Source organism: Clinocottus analis, unplaced genomic scaffold, assembly GCF_023055335.1.
Source record: "Clinocottus analis isolate CAN_PGR_092001 unplaced genomic scaffold, fCliAna1.0.p SCAF_17, whole genome shotgun sequence".
Lineage (NCBI taxonomy): Eukaryota > Metazoa > Chordata > Actinopteri > Perciformes > Cottidae > Clinocottus > Clinocottus analis.
Window position 1 is genome coordinate 1138369 of NW_027175898.1, and position 17293 is coordinate 1155661.

The 17293-nt window shown below is 43.0% G+C and overlaps 1 protein-coding gene across 1 annotated transcript in view; it reads left to right on the plus strand.

Annotated features, from left to right (window-relative positions):
• Nucleotides 1–17293, plus strand: part of LOC137788044 (leucine-rich repeat and fibronectin type-III domain-containing protein 2) — a 120532-nt gene that overhangs the window by 73612 nt on the left and 29627 nt on the right. The window contains exon 3 of the mRNA XM_068580850.1: nucleotides 8560–8647. The gene's annotated coding sequence lies outside the window, so the exon portion shown is untranslated. The remainder of the gene's footprint in view (nucleotides 1–8559; nucleotides 8648–17293) is intronic.

Consider the following 17293-nt stretch of genomic DNA (forward strand, 5'->3'; position numbering starts at 1 on the left):
CTGATAACAGCTGGATGTTACTCAACAGTTGTTTTTATTTTCCTATGCCCTGCATAAAATACAGCATGTCTTCGTTATATAATAACATTGTAACTGGTCAAGTGCGCCTTTTATATGATGAAAACAATAAGGCTGTTCTAGTTGTGGGTGGAGTCATTCCAACTATGAGTTGCTTTTGTTGTGTGTCTTGTACATGAAAAGATAAATAACAATAATACAATTAAATAAAACTACATGCCATTGTCAGTATGGTTTATTATTGTCAAGAGTTATCACTGTACCACTGTCACCTATTGAATTATTATTGTATTAAAGAAAGTATTTCCTATTACTATACCCCATCTGTGTTTTGACAGTAAGTATAACAGCCCGCAACATGTAGTTTTGTTCCCCGGTTCCTTCTAAATCTCCACACTTTAAATATTTAAAGGTCCTTTCTTTGTAATGATACACATGGAAGGAGTTACATCATAACTCAATACATAACAAAACACCTTAATCCTATGCTCCGGTACCTTCCTACATCCATGCAACCCAACTCAGATTTATTTAAGTGGGAAACTTGTCAGTGGAAAAGCAACTTGGGGAGTCAGATTTATTTGCCTGCTTTCGAAAGACAAGAAAAGGGACAATAGTCATCAATAGAGCAGATGTTGAACAACCTGCATTGTGAATGCGAGACAGGGCAGGATTTAGATAGCATACTTAAGTGCAAGTAAACCCCTGTAAACCTGCTTTACATGGACATTAATGTGCACTCACCCAAAGACAGTTAGGAACACACATCCCCCCACAGACATCCAAGTAGAATTTTGAAGATGAATTTCCACAGCACAGTAGGAGCCAATGGAGTGGTTTAACTACTGGAATGATACGTTTGGCTTTGCATGCACAGGATGAGCCTGTTGTTGGAATTACCAGCGGCGACTAACATCCACCAGCCTCAGTGAATGCTCATTCTGTGCTTCATTTGCTTTCATTTGAAGCCCCAGTGACTGATGAGGATTCAAGCCTGCATTTCCTGTTCCAGAGCGAGTGAGTTGGAGCTGTTTTGCAGTGCGGAAAACTTGTGAACGACAGCGCATCCATCCATCCATCCGTTATCTGTAACCGCTTATCCTACTGAGGGGTCGCGGGCGTGCTGGAGCCGATAACGCAGCATACTCCTCCCATAAATAAGCAATAAGATATCGCACATCATCCACAAATGGGACAAAGTACGTCAGCCCGACCTGCCACGGACATGCAACGAAACAGATTCCATCAGCGATGCCCACAGAGGCAAATACCATGACGGCAATGGATTATACCTTTTTATTAATGTTCATGCTCATTATTTTTCTTACATTCTTTTTTTTTTGTAATTTGCCCTGCATGCTTCCACGACAAAACACAGCTAGTAATTAATTGTCTGTTGTGAGCAATTGTGAGTAAAGAAAATAGTCATATCTCGTGAATGAATCCAAAAGACAGATAGGTTTGTATTTTGTATGTATTTGCATAACTTAAAACCAAAATAAATGTCATGAAATAATAGAAAGTGAACTGCAAGAAGAAGGTAAAAAGCCCCAAAGCCTTCTTAATATAAAATAAAATAAGTATACAGTAAATCAGTAGATTTTTAACATATTCTGAAGGACTTTAAAGGCCATTTTAATCAAACGAGTAAAACAAGGCTTTCATAAATGAATTTAAAAGATTTGCATTTCTGAACTGTACCTTACACAAGTCATTGCAACACGTTGACATTTCTAAAATGATGCGGCCAGTCGTGTGAAAGACTACTTAAAACACATGAAAAGCTGTTAGTACTTTCTAAATATATCCCAGAATTTGTATTTTGGAGCTCAAACTTGATGCAATTGATCACCTCAACACAGAGGAAGTAAATAAACCATTTATTTGTAAAAATTTGTAAAAGCATTTACAAATTGCTACATCCAACTACCATGTCAAATATTTTTTTTTTAAATCTTACCCATCAATAATCCTATTAATTGTTTAACTTACATGGTTTATTTGGCTGTAGTTTTAAGTTGCCTTGTGAATGTTTTTACATTAAACAGATGCTGGAAAAAAACACAACACTTACACGAATAGTATTCCATATCCTGGTGTTTACATTAGGACACAGCAGTGTCGGGCTGTGGATTTTCTACCTGCACCTTCAGTGCCCGACGCTATAACTTTGTCATTCTGTTCAGGCCAGCAGAGAAGGCTTAGCAGGCCCTAATGGCCCGCCGCTGGGACTTAGTATGGTGTAACTATGGGGACGGACTCGACTAAAGCAGCATGAAGGAGGGTGATGATATAAACAATGTGTAAATACACTTTTTTGTTGCAGTTTACATTAAAGAGAACTGTGATCCTCCTTTAAGAAAAGGCTGTTTCATTCGAAGCAGTTCTATTGTCGTTCTAAATGTGGCCTCATCAGTTGATGAAATATCTCTGAAGTTGGGAACCATAAAACTGCAGCAAAGCTAATGATTTCAGTCACCTCCACTCAAAGACAATACCTTCAAAGTGCTTTGCTGCAGGACTCTTTACATCTTCTCTTTGAGCTCTCTCGCTTATGATCCTTTATTGAAGAGGGGCACTTGAATGCATGCACCGTTTTTCATATTCAGACGCTCTGCATGTAGGTTGGCATACCTTTTTCGCCATGAGGGAATAAATCCCGGAGCACTTGAAGGCAGGAGAAGAGAGTACTTAGACTCGGTGTCGACAATAGACAGCTGCACGTTGATGCAGGTTAAGGGGCAGCGTTGATGCAGTCCTGCCAAATAAATGAATCAATTCGTGGCATTAAGCCACTTTTGTGCCAGGTTTCTTTTGGGTTCTTTCTACTCTACATTCTCAGCCCTACTTTGTGTGTCTGGTATTCTGCCTTTTGTATTTTTTTTTAAATTTAATTGATACATTATTTGACCTGAGTAACATTACCTGGGGTACCAGCCACAACCACTGTCGGACATGGTTTCCACTTTGCTCGGCTCCCTGCCGGCCCACACATCCACCAACCTCCCAGTGGGGAAAGGTACTCCAGATGGCCACTCCGCCTGTTTCATCCTAACTGGAGTAAACACACTTGTACTCTTGCATGCTTAGACATCACAAATGACATAGTTTGTACTTCTAAACAGGCCAAATCACTTCTAACACTAAATCTAGCTCTAACATTGAGAAATAGTGGAGGTTACAGACTGTTATCCAAGTGATGCTCTGCTTCGTTAAGTCTTCGTTAAGTTGCTGTTCCACCACAAACGTCCTGTACATTATGGTCACTCAGAGCTGTTTTTTGCTGTGGATGTAAAATAAGAACTGGATACGGTGCCACTGCTCAGCCATCCTTCCAATTTGACCAGTGGCCACTCACAGTATTGGGTTAGCGATATCCCCCTGCGGCCCATAATGCATCTTCCCCATGGACCACCACTGTAAAAGAGACCTCTGCAGAACTATTGATAGGACACTGTCTGCCAACAAGGTCACTGGTGATTCTTTCTATTATGAATTGCTGATCCATGGAGGTTTTATATTTGTACTTGAGCTGAGAAAAGTGACTATGTAATGTCTATGGGCCCAGCAGAACTGGGGGCCCATGGATGTAAGTTAACCCACAAGCTACAAAACCTTTTTGGCGTATGCGCTAGGCGAGATCATTTTCATTGCAGTGAGCACCATCATTAGAATACTTACTGTACATGTTTAGTTTTTTACTCCAACTTTGACATTGAGATGTTTTACACTTTGTGTTTTTCTGTTTTTTATCTTCAAGCTGATTGTCTGATATGTGAAACTAGCTCTTAATCAGCTTCAAGCAACATACATAATAGATGATTCTGCTCTTCACAAATGCCAACATTCAGTGCCATTGCGAGAGAAAAAAAGGGTGTGGAGGTCAGGTTGATGGATGGTCCTGTAGCACGTCAGATCTGCATGCAGATGACTGGAATTCAGGCCCGGCATTACCCTTTGCCTTTGGAAATGCCACCAGAAGATTTGCCTTGAATGTTAAAGTGATTTAATTGCCAAATTCTATTCAGATTTGAACAGTTTTGTGTGATAATGAAGTAACTTTTGTTATTGAAAGCTGCTTCTGCCCAAATCTAGAAAGTGACTTAAAGCATGCATTATTATCTCTACAGACAAGCGGAGTCAATTTTCGGAAATTATGGTCCATTTAAATCAAATAACTCATAAGGGAGGTAAGGCTTTAAGGCAGGCTGACTGTGATTGACAGTAGGCCCGCCCTAAAACATACGCTCCGTATACCCCGTCTCTTCGTCACTCTTCCACATTCCAAATATGGTAACGTCCGTTAATTGGATGCAGGAAAAAACATCACAGCAGCGGAAAAATCGCCAAAGTCAAGGCTTCAAAACCATTGTCTGATGTCACGATGACTATGTCCACTTCTTCTTTTCAGACATCTTGACTGGGGTTTGGAGACTACATATTCTAAATGTAATGCCTGAAGAAAAAGGTGGGCATTTTATTGGCATGGAAGGTCTCGCAAAAGCTGGTGTTCAGGTGCATTATGGAAAGTGTAGGCTCGAGTGTCTTTGGAGCTTAACCCACACGAGGAACTGAAGCCAAGAGTTCTCAGCCTCTGCTGTTTGGGTTTAATCGTTTTTCAGCCACGCTGCCAGCAAGCTTCATGTCTCGGACATCTTCCCATGACACAGACATATAATGTACGTCTTATGATAGCTAAAATAACAACTCAGTAAAAGCCATCGATAAAAAGGTTTTAAAATTGTGGAACGACTTTAATCACTAGCCTTCTTTGGTGAATAAATAGTATATTACTCTATATTAGCATTTTTTTGGCTTCAAGGATTCAACTGTAAATCTATTTTATGCCCACAAAAATGCCAAATAAAATTCCACACACATCGTCCAACCTACCTTGTAATTTCCTTATGTGTGTTACCAACAGCACTCACGACTACAACAAGTGTGTGTGTGTGTGTGTGTGTGAGTGTGTGTGTGTGTGTGTGTATTTTCTAGCCTTAGCACTCTTTAAACTGCACTGGCTTGATGTAAGTGTCCGCAAACACTGAGGGGAAGCCACATGGACTGCGTAATGACAATGTGTGTGAATTCGATAAACCCTTTTCTCATGAGCACTAGAACCACCCTTGCGGAAAATGTGATTACACTTCTCCACAGGAGGTGCAATGTGGGACGTTAATGCGGGGGGGAGGGGTTACTTGGCTCGTCATTGAGTCCTCAGTTTGTCCGTCACCTCATACGCACCAAAGACTTTGAGACGTAATGCGCAAGTGGCATTCGTGTGCATTTTGCGTGTGAAGCTGAGTCACTAATGACTCCGTCTCGCGTGACGTGGATGAAACTATGTGTTGTTGCCTCGTTGGCGTAAACTGACAATGGTAAGTTGGAGTAAATGGATATGGAAAATGACTCAAACATGCTGTGCTCACAAAGCAGAGGGTTTTTTGTTTCTTTTTTTTTTTTTGGAGCCACAATGCAAAAAAAACTACTGCCGGCGGCTGTTGTTCACGGCCTTGTGAGTGGTGCATCATTTACTGATAAAGAAAAATGTGTGTTACTCGCTTACAATGCACGAGTAGAGTCAGACTGCTATGATAACTGTTATAATAATGTACCTTCCTGACTTTGGGCTGATTTATGGCAGCTGAAGTTGTTTTAAGGTTGTTTTTTCCTGAGAGCTTCGTCTTGCTCCTCATTGTAAGACAGAGGTACAATACAGAACTTCTTTCGCGGTGTTGCCCACTTCCCTCGACCAGAGACCGGCATTCTGCTGACTGAAAGCATCTGAAGACACGATTTGACCCTTTTTGCGCTTTTCTTTTGGTGCTGGATATGCTGAAGTATATCATTGAAGGGCCTTATCTAAGCCTCTTAGCAAATGATGATTTAATAATTTTGCTCCGACGACTTGCAAGAATTCTTTCAATCTAAAAGTTGGCCTAATTCTTTTCACTGCTATCTGTTCAGAAAAGAAATTGAGATTAACATTTTTGAAACTTTTTGGCCATTGATTTATATATCGAACCATGTTTAAGGACCTGGATGTTACAACACCTGTGACTTTCGCATCAAAACCCTTCATATTGGTAGAAGGCCAACAGCCAGGATCTATTACCCAGAGCAGCGTCTGACAGAGCAGCGTCTGTCTGAGGTAAATTCTTATAACATAAGCCACTGTGAGCTATTTTTTTCCCTCTGGTAAACAGTTGTGGTGTATATGCTTTTATTGTGAAAGCCAAGAATAGAAAGAGTGCATCTAATCCGCGCTGCCCTTGTCAAGGTTGAGAAGAGTAACAACATTGTCAGTTTTCTGCCAAGAAATATTAGCTTTGTTTTGGGAGGTACAGACATTACATCTGAATCTTTAGAAAGAAAATCGCAACCATTCGTTAAAGTCTCTGCCTCATGGAGTGAGAAACAACCGAGCCAACAGTGCTCGCTGAACAAGCTTCTTAACGCCATAGTTTAATACAAGGCCACATTGCAAGCTAATGTTATGCCTTCTTATATATCTGAACTTTGACAAAGGCCACACATTTTGAACACATCTATTAGTCATTGTTTAAAGTTGATCTCATTATTAGCTAATGACCTGTTCTCATAAGCGCTATTATAATAACTGGGGATAAAAGGCAAAACAAAATGCTAACCCAATGGCTGTACGTCCCCTTAGAAACGTCCGGTGTAGACCTCTAATGGTGGGGCATTGTTTTCCCCCACGAGCATTTAGGACCTGAGTCTTGAGGACCCCTCCTCACCTTTCATCTCCTCCTGTACAGGCTGTTACACAGAGTTAATACCACAGTATTACCAACAAAAAATAATAATGCACCAATTACAGATAAGATGATGCAGCATGCCACAAAAAACTTAACAAAACAAGAAGATACACATTTCAAATGCATCATGAACTCTATTGATAAGCTTGCTGTGTTTGTTCTACTGAATCTGCATTCTCTTTGCATCTTTTTAAGAGTCAATTCCCTCACTTTGTTCGCCTGAATCTGCAGCGCGGTAGGTAATCGCCTCGAGCAGTGTCTTTTAAATGAGTGAATTAAGACAGCTAACGACAGCGGGTCAATAATCTTTTTGCTTTCTTCTTTCTTTTTGTTTGCTTGGAAGCCTGCTATGCCTTTCCAAGAATGAGCAAATCTCAGGTGGCCAGCATGAACCCCAGCATCCACCTTCTCGGATCATTTCGGCTTGGATATGTCCAGCAGAGTCGGGGTTTGAGTACTTCCAGTCTCTTGAGGGGAGCGTGCAGTGCATCCTGCGTGGGCATCGTGGAAATAAAATCTACGATTGACAGGCTAAACCCAGCCGGGGCCCTCTAAAGGCAACCAGAGGCTTAGATTGTTTGTCTTTCTTTTAGTTTTGTTCGTAGGGAAGCGTTCGCGAGTCCTTCGCTCGTCATTAGACCGAAGCGCTCTGCGAGGTCACGAAGGGAAGAGCAGGGCAGGAAGGTGGCCCGACCCATGAATCTGACTTCTGAGAAAGTAAGGCATTGTCTCGTGTCTCGGAAAAGAAGATGTGTGTCTGTGTAGGGGTGTCAGAGGAGTGTAGAAAAGGGTCAGTCGACGGTGGCGTTGCCCGGGAAAAGGGCAGGATCGTGCGTGGGAGGGCAAAGGCGTGAGAGAGAAAGCGTCTCATGACCACCTCAGGGAATGAGCACTGAGGCACGTGCTGTCAATCATTCAACAACGTACATGCGATGAGGGGGTGGGGCGCGCATCCAAGACTACACCCCAACCCTCATTCATCACGTTGATATGTTTCCATACTTTATGGCAGCAGATGATGGCGTTATTCAATGACGCAAACAAACAAACCACTTCTACTTGCATGATCTTGTCCTTTCCCAGCTGCTTTGGCGTGACGCTGAGCACATTCAGGCACTCTCTCAACCCCCTCACTACCCCTACACAGACACACACACACACACACATTTGCAATCAAACTGCGTACAGTCAAACTGCTGGTGAAACGGCCGGCTACAAAAATGTGAGAAAAGAGTAAGGTATAACGTCACTGAGACGATGAAGTCCCTCAGGCCCGCTTCACGAACACTGCTGCTCTTTGAATAACTTTTCCACACACCGATCTAATCTCCTCTTTCCTCCTAAACAAGAATTGTCTTTTCAAAGGCTTTTTGTTTGAGAAGCAGAAGATTCCTCATAAATCATAGTGCCGCTTCCTGGTTTGTAAAAGGTTTTCCGTCGGCCCTGCGGCGTAATTGGCTCGCATTGTTCAGTACGTGTGCGAGGTGGCCTCGGCCGAGTCACAGTACAGAGGAAAACATATTAATCAATGGCAAACACGATCAATCTGTGGGTGTGATTCTTCATGAAACGCCAGGTGAATGCTTTGCTAACTGTGCGTGACCTCTCTGGAAGCACGTCTTTTGAATTTCTTTCCTTGCGCCTAACCTCCACCATGGTAATGGACAAATAACCTTCTTTCAAACAAGACGATAAAGTAGTGGTGTAGAAAATGGCCTTGTTGTTTTGTCTTTTTAACTGTTTTCTCTTTCACTTTCTCTAGGCTGCTCCCTCACCGTGCTCGCCGAGCGTGAATGTGTGGCCTTGAGGTGTTTCTGAGGGACCATATGGCACAATACCGCACAATATAGGTAATGTTGGGCTTCTGTCTTGCGTGTAGGGATATAGTTTGAGGGCTGAACGTACCTTATGGAAAGTCCTTGACGTTTCTAATGCAAGTGTATACAAAGCAACCTCGGGCCGAGGCATATATTCACTGTCACAGAGGCCTTTCAATATGATAAGTGACCAAAAACCTCAGGCGTGGAGGTGATAAACCTGCGCCTTTAACACATGATTTGTGGATTTGCTTGGAGAATTCTTCTCAGACTCCACTTTATCTTTCACCCGGGAGTGATACTAAGTGTACGGGAAAGGAAAACTTGTGTTACGTTGGCATGAATAAATGGTTCCTCAAGAACATGGGGAACAAAATTGCAACAAGACATGAATGAATATCTCAGGTTAGTGTCTTTCTGTGGAACACAAACAAATCAAACAAGCGATGAGCACCTCCCACTCATGTTGGGTTGCAGAGCTCGCATACTGAACTTCACACGGTATATTTATTTTGCCGTAGCGCTGGCTGAACGCCTCCATGCTCCCAGCGTCGTCTGCACCTACCTGCATCTGTCTGTCTTTTTGCTGGTGGAAATAATTTAAATGCACTTAATGCGCTGCATTCCTGGCCACCTGTCATGATGGTGAAATGGAATATGTTCAAATATCTCTGCAAAAGCTGTAATGCAAATGAAAGTACTGCTCACCTTAATCACGGTAGAGGTCTCTGAAACTCTTGTGTCACATATGATACAAAATGGCTTCATAGGGGTAAATAAGTGACAACCTGCTCCATAGCACTTTCTTACATAAAACGATGTGACAAGCGTGACAACATCATGTAACAAACGCAAAGTCAACGTTTACTTTGTGTTTCAGACGGATCACAATCAGTGGTCCTCTGGGCGATAGTGCTTTTTGTTCAAACCCTATCCCACACCAGTCCCGCCCTGCCCCAGTGGACTTTCTCTTGCTCTGCCGTGTTCACACCAAACGCGACCCGATTTTGTCGCGCGACCAGATCACATGCACGGACGCGACCCGTCGCAAAGACGCAAATTTTCCGGTGGGCGGCGCATCAGACGCATTTGAGGCGGCGCAAACAGCGAGCTTGCCGCGGCGTGACCAGAGCGTCGGACGCGACACAAATTTTTCCGGAGACAAGCGACGGAGATAAGCCACGCCCCCTCTGTGGCGTTGCGATTATTCAAGCTGTGTTTGGTGTGAACACCCTTTTTTTGTTGCATGACACACTTGCACTTGTCGCCATGCCGTGGAACTTTCCACAGCGGTCTTTCAATAGACTATGTCACCGGCTCTGCACGTCTTGTATTGCTGCAAAAACGTCTTCGTTCGTCATATCATTGGTGTGCAAAAAAAGGCAACATTTTGTTCCGACGACTTGGGCTGTTAAAAGACACACACACACACACAAACAGACACACACACACCATCAGCCGAGGAGCCTGCAGGTGCAGCGGCCTGTGAAGACGATGACAGGTTTTGACGCTGCGATCACAGCAGTTTAGCTGCCTCACAATGAGGCTGGAGCTGCCATCCATGTTGTCTTGACTATAAAGCAAGCGGCATTCCCTGTGAAAGATGTCCCACATTCTTGGCGCCCACTTTTGATCACTTTGTTGAATCCGCCTGCTACAGGAGATTTCAAACAGTGATTCCAGGCTTTTGACGTTTTCTGCTTTCCTACTCAGGAAGTTAGTGAAGGTCATTGAAATGTGGAAAAAAGGTATTATGAATACAGGCAGAATAAATAAGTGCATCCTGCTGAATTTTGGCATTAAAAGGACATTTCAAATGGTTTTCTTGTCTTATTTTTTTGTGCACTGCTTTCACCTGCTTGGCGTTTTGAAACCTTTCACCAAAGCGAAGCAATGCTTAAACTCTGGTTCCGCTGGATTTTGATCCAAAGTACGTCTGGCTTGGAGCGGGGCCTGGCTTTTGTTGGCACTCAACGGCACAGAAAAAAAGGTATTAGTAATGAAGAGCAGATTGAAAGTTGTGTTAAAAAACACAATTCAGTGTTTTCTTGAACCTGAGATCTGTATTGCGGTCGCCATACATGAACCTAATATAAAGTTCAGCAGTTTAAAATCGAACGACTCTCCTTAGTGACTCAAAAAAGCCTCTTTTATGACGCTCTTTTAGGTACGTCACATATTTTCCATTAACGTCTCGACTGCGGCGGAAGGCTGAACCCTTAGGCTGGGAGCACGAAACACAATTAGACGAAGATATATAATTTTAAACCACAATGAGTGAGAGCTTGACAAATCTGTTCTGACCCGCACCACAGAGATCCGACAGACTGAGACTCAATCAAGAAGTCTCTTTTCCTCTGAGGAATGTCTCGGGGAATCCATCACGCATTGTTTTAATTAGTTTCCCCCTTCATCTCGGGATTCTGAGTCTGATATCTTAATGAATACACTTTGCACATGCACCGTAGATGTTAACTTTTAAATTGCTGATTAGAGTTACAGTCTGATAACAGCCACAGCTTTCCTTCAACTTTTTTTGCTTTTAATTTTTTTTTTATTAAAAAGCTTTTCAATTTCCACTGCAGCTTGACTCGACTCAACCTTTTTGGAGGAGTGGCGTGGCGCTATAGTCCGAGATGCTGCACAGGAGTACCGGATGGAGGGATACGGCTGTAGCTGCCCATGAAATCCTAAATGATCGCGGGCCTGCAGGTCCAGTTCAAAGATATCACCGTACGCCTTTTTGAAGTGCTTTTTCTTGGGTGTGACCCGAGTTCAGACGGCATTGCTAGAAAGAGCCAACGGGTATGAAACATTTTTGGGGCAAAGCTTCCCTCGCCGTTTGTGTTTCACAGCCCCGGTTGCCACGGGCACGGGCAGGAAGCGCCATGCAGGTGTGTTGAAAAAGGAGCAGGAGGGGGGCGGGGGGGGGGGGGGGTGGGAGGCTGATCAGGAAATGGTGTCGGGAAATCTAATTTATTTCTCATACGGCGCTGAGATAGAATGTCATATATCACGCCATGCAGCAATTTGGTGGCAGTCCCGGGCTCACAGAAGATGAAAGAATAGCGATCAAAGATACAAGGGAGGGAAGTCAGCTGCTGGAGCTGCTCAGGGATCCACTTCTACCGAGAACAATATAAACTGTGTTGGAATAGTCATCCAGTATCCTGTCACTGTTGGTTTTCAGTGTGGGACAACTCACTCCAAAACATCTTACGCATGAGGGAACTGGAATGAAATGTATAGCCTTTTGTGTTGTTGGCGTACACACTTGGAAGGAATGTTAAAGAAACAAATGAAATAGATGAATCACGTTAGCTCCTGCAGATAAATGCCAACTGGCTAATTCTGTTAGCAGTCATTTGTGACAGTGAGGAAAGCATTGCATCACAAACTGAAACTACCTCTTGGATTATGATTTGTTGTTGTTGTATTTTATTCCATTAGTCATTAAATTGTGGATGCTTTCAAAGCCTTAAAGATGTTATGAAGTTGGCTGTGAGTGTTAAAAGACACATCATGTCTCCCTGGTGAACTTCAATTGTCTACCACATGTTGGTTTTTATGCATTTTTTGATGTTCAGCCTCCCTCAAAGGATCTGTTCTCGTATCCATTGCAACGCCCACCTTCCTGGTTGTGTCCTGTTGTCTGATGGGAAAGTGTCAGTCATGCACCACCAAGCGCTCCGAGCTTCCCTTTCAATTTTAATTTCTCCGTGCGTGGTCATGTTTGGCGGCACCAACCGCTTCCTTGTTTCTGCTTTCAGGTTTGAGAATCGCCACCGTCTTGTTACACACCAGAGAGCAACCAATTACAGTATCTATATCAGGCGATGAAGCTTTTTCTTCTTCACTGGCTTCATGAAAAAAAAAGAAGAAAAAAAGTGGTTTTAATGTGCTCCATGTTCCGCTTCATGATTACCGGAGGCGATATCGAGCTACATATGGAAACACGAAGCGCATTCAATGCAAAAAAGAAGAAGAAGTCCCTTTTTAAAAGGCCATTTTTTCTCCGGGTTTTTTCTTATTTTCTTACTTACATTATTTGCTGGTGGGCATGCGTCATTATCTTCTAACAAGAGATTTGCATCGGACACAGGCCAAGTCGTATCACACTGGCAGATATATGCAGACGTTAGTGATAGTCAGTTCTGGATTAATAGACAGAGTTTTTTTCTTCTATGCAAATGTCAATCTCGTTTTCGAGGTACCGCCCTCAGCAAACCCACACGGCACTTGTCTTTTGCTTCATGAGGATGAATATAAACTAACTTGGCGAGGACTGTCGTTGGGTGTAACACTTGTTTTCACGCCGTCCAGATCATTACGTTGTGAAATTGAGTTACTTTACAGGAACTCAATGTTCTCCATGTCTTTGTGCAAGAACAATACAAGTCTTGCTTTAACATTTGGACAACGTTGAGATTGGTTATTGATAAACGTTTCAGGACATTAATGCAGATGAATGTAAATTCATTAAGTGTAAGTTAATTTAAATTGACTCAAAAAAGAGGTGAAGGACGTGCTGTAAAGGGGAACTTTCAAAGGAGCGTTCCATCAAGTGTACAGAGTATATTTACCAGACAGGAGTACTTACCATGTGAAGACCAGTGAGTCAGTGCTTTATTGGGAAGGAAATGTCCAATAATGAGGTGCATTATGGGGGATGAGGGATCCAATATTTTAACCAGAACAAGCAGGCAGTCATCTAATGAACAGTATGAACTACATTGTGTTGTTTTACAGCCGAGTGCATCCTTCCACTTTGTTATCCCTGTTTTTAGTACAAAATATTAATATTTTACTCTAAAGCCAATTCAACCGTGAGCAGAAATGGAGCGACATCATTTTAAGTTGAGTTTTGGGACCCTTGGTGTCTCACTTTAAAATGTACTCTCCTTGTTTGGTCTCCACCACCTCCTGAGGGACGTATATAGTCTCATTAGCTGCTAAGTTTGAAACACTGTGTCTGTTGCTTGGTACCGGGCAGGTAGCTTGTCAGACCGCTTCAATGTTAATGCTGCGCACCACAACACCAGAGCAACAAGAAGAGCAGGTAGTTCATCTTCTATTGGATTTGACGCTAACGCTTTACGACCCTTTTAAAAAAATGTCACGTGAACCATCGTTGATACAAAAACATTGATTAGTGCAGCTTTAAGTAGAGCCCCTGAAACGCTGCAGTTGTGCAACCCAGCACCAGGTCTGATGCGTAACAATGTGTGTAATCACCGTGATTACGAAGCGATAATTAGGCAAAATGATATCTCTAATTAGCTGATTGGAGTGGGGTGTTTAAACCCAGCCTTATTTTGAACTCATGCCCACTCGTCTTAAAATCAGTGATCCCATAGGGGTCCTGAAAACAAGATCCAGGTGGTTCGTCAACCCCCCCCCCCCCCCCCCCCCACACACACCACGTTGTGTATGCATGGAGACACTTTGATTTATTGCAAGCCGAGGTTGTGCGGCAGTCAGTGCGTTGCATCAGCGCTTCGGTGTGTGAGCGTGATTCCAATATGTCCACTTCATTTCTTTGATCCCAGCGGGGAGGCCTCAGCCCAGCGATGAAGAAATCACACGCCCGGCCTTTGAGTGTAAGCACGAGCGCTCATTAAATCTCCCGAACGGAAACGGCGACGCGTTTGTTTTTTTTACGAATGCAAATGAACATTATCATCCGAGCATTCAGCGAGAACAACAACCAATATATGTCTTTATTTGCTTGATTGCTTATTAACTTGGGATTGCTTTGTGTATGTTTTTTTTAGGGGGGTAAAATGATTTCACACGATAATTAATCGGTCTCAGTCCACCAATGCAACTCCTCCTCAACGTAGCCGGCGCTAAACAAGCTCAAATGAAGCCTCGTGAACTCGGCCAACTAATGCCGTTAAAGAGCCGCACCGGTTGCTCACCTGTCGCCTCCCCTCCTCGTGCAGCGGGTCGCGTTCATTCCTGCAGCGGGTGGATAGCTGTGAGAGTGAAGGATAAGGGTTGGAAATCTGTTCAGCCTTGGAAGTGTTTTTGAGAGACATTCATCTGCCCTATCGAGCGTATGAAGACACACATCTGTAGCGCAGCTGAAGGACATGCTGTACTTAACAGATATTATCTCTTGATCCACCTGGAGATTCACCGAACATCATCTTGCAGCAAGTGATGTGAACGGATGTGAGAACGTTTGTTTTTTGGGGGGTATGAACATATGAAGCGCTCTGAACAGCTACAGCTACTCATAGTCATGGGGTTTCAACTTGTTCACCGGTATGAGCTGTGAGGTGTGCGCACGCTGCACACAGGAACTTTTCATGCTGCTGGTTTGAGAGGAAATGCATTGAAATCTGCTTTTTTGGCAGAAAGCTGTTCATTCAGACCTTTCACCAGCTTCAACACGTATGTGACATTCAGGGGAGTTTAAAGCTTGACTGACGTTGCACAGCTGTTTTTAATAATTTGTTCCACCTCGTGATTAGATGTTAAAGTCTGACACCTTGACCGACTTCACAGTAAATGGAAAGTGACAAGTTTAATTTAAGGATTCTCAAAAGTGGACAATTGCCAAAGCAGCTTTTGAGAGTGATGTCTGATTGCTTTTTGCTTTTCATTTCAAACCAACCAATCTTATTGCACGCGCAGCATTCTTTTTTATGTATGTAAAATGTTACAATAAGCTGCTGCTATTTCATCTGTCGATATTTTTTCTACTGGGAAAAAACATAAGCAAACAATAGACACGTTGCCAGGTTTACAGGTCACCTTTTTTTATATGTTATTTTTCTCGCCAACCTTTCTACTCTCCCCTGAACGACAACAACAATAACAAAGATTGCAGAGAGACAAAAAGTAAGTAATAATGGAAAAGGTTCCTAAAAAAAAACAAAAATAGATGAAAAGGGGCAATTTTCAGGTAAGAAGTATTCTCTACCTCGCTTGAAGTGAAAGAAATTGCCAGTAATGGCCAAAGCGTCAAGAACATGCCTCTGGTTTGAAAAAACGAGTACCAGCAATGAAGCGACGCTGTGAAGCCGCAGTGGACGAGACGACGGCAAAACAAGTTTGACACATAACAGAAATAAATCAAACCTGCGAAAGTGTAGGCTAAGCTATATTTAGAAATATTTCACCACTTTACCCTTCGACAGAACAGAGGAGCTGACTTCGATGGGGTAGTCTGTGTTATAGTAGGACTTTGGTGTTGCAAAGGGTTAGTTTCTACTCCAAAAAACAACACAAATGAATCGCCGTATCGAGGCAGCAGTCAACCGACAACTTCCACGTTGCTCGAGTTAGAATTACTGTTTTTGTCAACGGAGTCTTTTGACCTTGGAAGAGAGCATACGGATCAGTTCCCAGATAAGGCCTGGATGATGGCAAGGTAAAGTCGTGAAAATATTCTAAATATAGTGTACACTTTTCAAGTGGCCAAAAATACGTTTGTGTCACTTTGGCCAGTTACAGCAGTACATGGCGGTAAGCAACTGTCCCGGTTTGGGGTCAAATAAAGCCGTCCAAGTAAGTATCACATACAACCCCCACTTCAAAATCCAAACTATCTCTTGAACCTCACATGCATTGAAGACCTTTAACCACTTTTTAAAGCGTAACACTGCTTTGATGACGGGAGAAACAGAGAACACAACACGCTTCGGCTGTGAGAGTTGAGGTATGGGATTCTGTGCGTCCAGCAATGCCCTTCTGAGGATCTTCTTACCTTGTCAAAGGAAGCGGTGAGCAGCCAGCGAGGATCGATAAATAGATTTCAGGAGCTGGCAGCCCCACCAGGCTGGACTTTGGCAGTACGCTCTCTACTCTCTCTCTCTCTCTCTCTCTTTCTCTCTCTCTCTCTCTCACACACACACCCTTCTTGACTGCTATGTTTCAATCAATGGACTCCGTGGACTGGTGTGTGTCTCTGGTAAAGCCAGCAAACCCAGTGACCACAGAGCCTGTCAGTTTGCTGCGAGGCCTTTGCCCTTTGCAGCAGTGAGCCACAAAACTGAATTACTGCTGGTGTAACAGTACACTTGAAGAATGCCATGGAATATGAAATTGAATTGACAAAGTATTATTACGGGCTTTCATGAAAGGGCATGGGCCGACGGTTTCCTTTTAAATTGTTGCTCAGAAGTTGAGTATCACACAATTTGGAGGCGATCAATATGCCTGTTGTGTAGGCCTTTCCTAGTACATTCTGCTGTAAAATATTGAATTCAAAGCTGTACAAATCAATATATTTGTCTCAGTAAGAGAATAAATTAATGTGTCATTTAAAAAGAGTGATAAATTACATCGGTAAATACTGCTACGGTCAATTTTGAAGCTTGAACACGTCTTTAAGGCTGTTTCTAACGAGTGACTAAATGAGACTACAAAACGTCATCAGGCCAAAGACTGTACCCACCTTAAGCTGGGTAGCCATGCTACTGCTATAGCCTAGCGTTAGCTGTTTACCAGAGCTACCAACTCTCACGGTTTTGCCGTGTGACACACGCTTTTTCATGTTTTCACACAACCAATTTCTCACGGCAAAAAAAACATTCTGAGGCGCGTTCGTGCCTTTTCAAACTCCCTGACGATAGATGGCGCTAAGGAGCGCATCTGTAAACCTATTCGCTGCATAGACACCCTGTTTACCCCAAACAGTCCCAAAGTCAGCAACAGAAGACACAGCCG